Consider the following 7,220-nt stretch of genomic DNA (forward strand, 5'->3'; position numbering starts at 1 on the left):
ATGAGAAACTATTTGTTCTGTATAACTTCACCTGAAGTACAGTAAATATATATATATATATATTAAAAAAATTTAAGAGTATTGGCAATATAGTGAAAGTTGTTTTGTTTTTCCTTAGGTCAGAAATTGTTGTTGTTATTTGCTGTCTAGTCATTTTCTACTCATGATGACCTCATGTGTGTAGATTAGAAGTGTTCTGTAAGATTTTCAGAAGCAGATCTCCAGGCCAATCTTCTGAGTTGCCTCCGGGTGTGTTTGAACTACTAACCTTTCAGCTAGTAGTGGAGTGTTTAACGGTTTGCATCACCCAGGGACCTTACAGGTCAGAATTATTTGTCATTAATTCTAAGTACGTTAAAAATATGCCTTTGCATGAGAATTGTAAGGAGACAAACTCCAAAATTTTGTTCTTTCGAAAAGTGTAGAAATGTTAGAGAAATAAGTCTTCTATTTGTATTGTCATTTAGGTAAAATATTATTTATTCCACAAACAATAATAAAAATGTACATTAATTAGAAAATTAAGCAAAATATATTAATTACCTTTTAAATTGTCTGGAATGTCACATAATGTTACATTTTTGAGCTGATTATAACACCAAGAATGGTAGCTTGAAACTTGTCAGGAAACAGTGAACATATTTAGAATGCACTCCATGCCTACCTTTTCAGTAGTGCTTATTTTTATTTATGAAGTGATGCCATTATGCATAGACTAGGATATGAAATACTGCACTAAAAATTGAAAAGAGTGTCATCTCACTGAGCTTCATGCCTTCCGTTGTCATACCAATATTTTGAGGAAACCCTGTTTCTCTTGCAGCTTGAGTTATATCACTCAGGCACATATTGTGCATCATTATCATACTTCTTAGCAGATAATTCACTCCAAATAGCTGAATTGGCTAATAAGAGTTGGTGGACAGGAATATGTTGTGTTTATCTGTTTCTATGGGAACCCACCATTTACACAATACCCTTTGGCTATGGCGTGGATAGGCAGAATTAGGAGAAACATTTTCCAGTCTCAGATGCCTGCGTATATGTAATGTGTGAAGCCATGTAATAGCAAAAATATAGAAATTCTATCTATGGACTTATAAACAAGAGGACTCTAGTCATTGCCAAAAAAGGACTAAAACAAGCGATTCTCCAATGGAATTATAAAAAGAACATATAATGAGAAAATTACTAAACAGAGAAGATGGAAACCTTCTTTTTCTAAAGTGCATTAGTTAGTGAGCTGATTTAATTCTTACTATATTCTATAAAACCACCATTTTATTATTACTACTTCAATAGAATGTACCTTAAGGAAAGACAGAATCATTTATTTAATAACTTATAGGAACTTTATTTTTCTCTTTTGTGATAGTAAACTAATCTTTTTACTCCTTGTATTGGTATCTGTATTAAATTTACATTTGAAACTGCCTAGACATGCTTAATAGGTGTTACTGGTCGCTCTTTAAATGTTTTAATCTTGGTTTCCAAGGGAACACATTTTTTTTCAGTTTTGAAATGTTGATATATGATTCTGAATCCATGATTCATTGACAATATTTTCTTAGATGCAGATATTAGGAATGTCTAGGTGTTAAGCTTAGGGAATAATGGTGCAATCTAAAATCTTCAAGGGATAAGTGAATTTTCAATTTTGAAAGTAACTTTTCAATATACAGTGGAATTGAAGATGCTAAAAATAAGCTCATATAATATCAGTCTGTCTCCTCAAACACCACCTTCCTTGTGTAAGCATTTACTGAAAATTTTTGTCGGTATAACACTGTAATCCATGCTTTAGTAGGAGCATGCCACAAAATAAGCAGAAAACATTGTCCGTAATTTTAAGGAATTGTTTACATACTAAATAAAACTAGAAAACATATGCAGCCTCCTGAAAATTAGATCGGCCCAGGATAGCTTAGATATATTAATATTGGTTTTAGCTAATGATGCTAAAGGAATTTTTGTTGGCTTAAACAGAAAACACCAGATACTTGTATACCCAAAAAGCAAACTTAAACGAGTTTTTGTTTTTTTTCCCAAGAATATAAGGTGGTTTATAGATCTTGCAATGTAGTAAGTAAAAGAGCTAAAAAACACGACTACTATTATCTCAAATAATTGCTAAAATATATTTGGTAAGATTTCAAATCCAGTCTAATATATTTTTTATTAAACTAGATATTACATTATGCATGACAGAAGATAGTTTTTTCAGACCAACAGTTAATACTACATATAATGGTGGCACATTAGAGGAATTCTAAATAAAATTCTAAATTAGGAACAGGCAAAAAATTTATGGGATTATCACTAGTATTTACTTCCCTTCCTTGGTTCCATCTTATACAATATGGCAAGAAAACAAAATAAAGATAATAAGTATTCAAGGAGAAAATCCGTCATTTTTCACAGACCATATATTTACCTACAAAGAAAACACAAAGTAATAACCTGTGAAAGATAATTGCATTGATAAAGTAAAGCATTAATCACAATTGCAAAATAAATATACATAGGTTAATGTGTAGTTTACTGTACTTATCTATTACTGCATAATAGCTACTCCAAAATTTAGCAATTTAAAAGCAACAATCATTTATTATCTCCTAGCTTCTGCCTGTCAGTAACGTAAAAGCTGTTTAGTTGGTTGATTTTAGTTCATGTTCTCTCCTGAGGTTGCATTCAAGCTTTCGGCCTACTCAAGAGTCCAAAGGAGTTGAAGTATCTACTTCCAAGCTCACTAATGTGGCTCCTGGTAGGGCTTGGTTCTTCACAAGGTGTTGGTCAGAGTAATAGGTAGCTGGTGGGATTTCAGTGGGAAGAGAAAGAGATTTCATAACTTAATTTGGAACTGGCATATAATAACCTTTGCTGTATACTGGCCACTTCATGGGAGAAAGATGTGGCAATCTGCTTCTGTAAAGATTACAGTCTTGAAGTTGTTGATTATTTCAGTTGACTTGCATCCACAATCAATGCCCATGGAAGCAGCAGTCAAGAAATCAAATGACACATTGCATTGGGCAAATCTGCTGCAAAAGACCTCTTCAAAGTGTTAAAAAGCAAAGACGTCACTTTAAGGACTAAGGTGCGTTTGACCCAAGCCACTGTGTTTTAAATTGCCTCATATGCAAGTGAAAGCTGGATAATGAATAAGGAAGACCAAACAAGAACTGATGCCAATTGAATGATGGCGCTGGCGAAGAATATTGAGTATACCATGAACTGCAGGAAGAACAAACAAATCTGTTTTGGAAGAAGTACAGCCAGAATGCTCATTAGAAACAAGGATGGCAAGACTTGGTCTCACATACTTTGGACATGTTATCAGAAAAGACCAATCCCTGGAGAAAGATATCATGCTTGATTTTAGCAGAGGGTCAATGAAAAAGAAGAAGACCCTCAATGATATGGATTGACACAATGGCTGCAAAAATTTGGCTCAAGCATGATTGCGAGGATGGTGCAGGACCGGGCAGCTTTTGATTCCGTCGAACATAGAGTCACTATGAGTTGGAACTGACTAGATGGCATCTAACAACAACAACAACATACCTGTACTATGAATCAGCATCATCTCGATGGCAATGGGTTTGTTTTTTCTTTTTTCTTTTGGTTTTTATCTAATACAGTAGCCACTAGTCACCTGTTGCTATTTAATTTTAAATTTTAATTAATAAAACAAAAATTCTGTTCCTCAATCACACTAGCCATATTTCAAATTCTAAAAAGCCACATGTGACTAATGGCTAACATATTGAAGGCCATAGAAATATATTTTATTCATTGTGGAAAGAAAATTTGTAATAAATATCTCATCCATAAGGGCTTGAGAGAAAGATCTTACAAACACTAAATGAGACAAGTTTATGCAAAAATTCTTAAAAGGTTAAATATGATGTAAATAAGAAGAGAAGGTTTAAAACAAAAAACAAAAAAACAACAGATCATGTTCACTTTTGTTAATAGAATACAGTTTTACAGTAGAAGAGAACCTGGTCACAAAAAGAAAAGAAGCTAATTTGGATAGACAGGTGTTTAATATGAACAAAAATAAACACTTATTTGACAATATAACTCAATACTCAAATGAAAAGTTAAACTTCAATTACTGAATCTAAGATATTATATAAATATCCAAATAAAAGAGGTGGATTTTTTATTCTTCTGTTTACAATTATGTGATCATTTATAAAATACTAGCCCAAGTTATTTTTTGGATCATTTCATCTGTTCAACAACCCTCATTTTTCAAAAAAGCATTTCCTTAAATGAAGTGTCCATTTGTGCTAAAGAGAAATTACAGGTTTAACTGATAGAATAACACATTATCAATGTGCCCTTATGTTAAAACCCTTAAATTTCCTCAAGGTCAGTGGCTACCTAAACAGTTATTGTAATACCATTTAAATGCAATGATATAAAAGACTTTACTTGTTACCATGTGAGTTTAACTTGATTGCTTTGAAAATTCACTCTCTTTGAAATTGTTTTAAAAACAAAGTGAAGCAAAACAACACAGTGTTTCTGCTGCTTCCCTGGGAGATATGCACATATTTGCTAGAATAACACACCACTGCTTTTCTAACCCAGGCTGCATTTTCCAGACTGCAACAAGCTCTTCAATGACAACTGAACGCACTTGTATTTGGAGAAAGATATCTCACACACACCACTCATGCCTATATATGAAGGTTTTGAGTACCACTAGTGAAAGAGAAGCATCATGACAGAGTGGTTTGAATAAGACATTAAGAGGTAAAAATAAGATTTTAGACAGATAAACTGTGCTCCTAAGATGGCAGGAACCATGTTGCTTCATGCATTACTGAAATCTCACAAAAGAGGCTAGAGCTCACCATGTGGTGATCACTCAAACTGTTTTTGAATGAGTGTTGAATTAGGTCATGTAATCTTGGGCAAAACAATCTACATGAGTTTTATTTTACCTTTTCTGTCAGATGATAATACTCAATTTTTGGAAAATGAAATTATAACTGACACATACTTGATGGCTTTCAAATAGCTGCCGCTCAGTTATCTGAATTATGTATGTTTATATTTGGAAATCATTTCCAAATGTGAACTAAACACTGTTTTCTTGCCAAAAAGGATATTAGGCATGAGAAGGTGGGGGTCAATTACAGTTGTGGAAAAAAAGAGACTTTCTTTTCAGACTGAAATTACGTTCAATTTGCAGATAAGCAGAGGTGAGGCTTGGTCAGCTAATGATGTCCTTGTCTGCCTTCACTTCTCTCTTGTACCCAGGAACGCCTAGGTAAGTCTGAAGAGAATTTGAGAAATCCCATTTTCATAACAAAAAAATCTAAAGAAGGATAAGATTTTAGATCCCGTGCTCCTTCAGACAGGCTCTGACTTCTGCTCCACAATTTATAATCTTTATGATTTTTCTGAAATTCATTCTTTCCAAATTTTATTTTTTTAAGCTCTAAAATGGGGATAATATCCCTACTTGTCTTGCAGGATTATTGTGAGCACTAAATGAAATAATTATGCATGATACTTTAGCAGACACCTTGCTCATATGAAGTAATCAATTAATTATTATAATGGTTATTATTTCACTGGAATAATTTCCATACAAAATTTTAACCTTGCAAAAGGTCTATGGTTTGAGATCAGCCAGCTGACTTCCAGAACACAGTCAAAGACCTGTGTTTTAAACTTTGGCCTTTAATGATGGATTCGGCCACATTTTTTGAGCTATTACTGGAAACTGCTTTATTGTTATTACTTTTTACATTAAAACATTTTAATGTCTGTTTTAATTTTTTACCATAGCCCCAAGCTCTCACAAATGTTGTTGGAGAATATGTACTTTTAAATTAATTGTTAAAACATGAATCACTCTTTCAGGTTTAAGATTTTCACTTATACTAATAATATAAATAACATAAATAATCCCAGGAGCTATGTTTTTTTTTTTCTTATTTAGATGCTGCTAGGCTTTGGAACATCTTAGATTTCTTCTTTTTAAGTAAAAGTCATGTTTTTTAATGCCAGTGACCTTAAACTGATGTATTCCTTAATAATAAAGTCATTTTTATCGCAGTAGAAAATTACTGAAAAGAAATATTGCAGACTTGGCACTGAGAAGATAAATAACTGTCATATTCTTGGAAGTAAGTTTCTATGTGTCAATAGATACAGTAAATCCCAAGAGATTTAACTAGGACATAGTCCATATCTGGGAAAGAAGTGGGTAAAATATTTCTATTCTGGTTTTCTTCCAATCTCATCATTTTTGCCTATCAAAAAGTTCAAAGTTAACTACAAATAATTAACTTAATACTTACAATGGGAATCAGACAAGTATAATAGATAAGAATATTGGCTTTGGAAGAACTATCAAATGACCTAACCCTGTAATTCTTGGCAAGATTTTATATATTCTTGACTATAACTTCCTTCTCCTGTAAAATATAAAAAAATGACCATTTATCTAAATAATTGTGGGACTAAGTGAGGTGATGTATATAAAATGCCTGGCACATAAATTTAATAAATTACTGAAATAATTCTCCTCTCCACCTGTCTTAGTTATCTCTGAATGCCATAACAAAATATCACATTTTGGGTGGCCTTAAAGAACAGAAATTTATTTCCTCACAGTTCTGGAGACTAGAAGTTGAAATTCAGGGCATTTGCAGGACCATGTGCTCTGTCTGCTGTCTCAAGGGAAAGATACTTCTTTATCTTCTCCAGCTTCTTGTAGCCTAGGTATTTCTTGGCATTCCTTGGTTTGTAGATGTAACTTCAAGTTTTGTGACTGTCTCTGCATCTGTTCTACCATTTTATAAGATACTACTCAGAAGGGATTAGGACCACCCTACTCCCATATGAACTTGCTAACTGATAACAAAAAAGAAAAACACTATATCCAAGGAAAATCACATTCACAGGGACGGGGGTTAAGACTTCAACATAACTTCTTGGAGGACATAATTCAATCCGTAAGACCACCTTACTTTGCCATTATTATCATTATTGTAATTTTAGTAGCTAAATATCATACTGGAGCTATAGATAAAAATGTTAGACAATTGTCCAAACTGAATGATAACATATTAAAGAAGCCTTTACTCATCTTCTTTTACTCAGTAAGGTTCTCTCTCTTCATGTCTATTATACTTTGCCTTCTACTTTACATGGTCCCATGCATGTCTCTCTTGGTGCTAAAGATACTAAAA

This window comes from Trichechus manatus, unplaced genomic scaffold (genome assembly GCF_000243295.1).
Source record: "Trichechus manatus latirostris isolate Lorelei unplaced genomic scaffold, TriManLat1.0 scaffold00350, whole genome shotgun sequence".
In the NCBI taxonomy this organism is placed as follows: domain Eukaryota; kingdom Metazoa; phylum Chordata; class Mammalia; order Sirenia; family Trichechidae; genus Trichechus; species Trichechus manatus.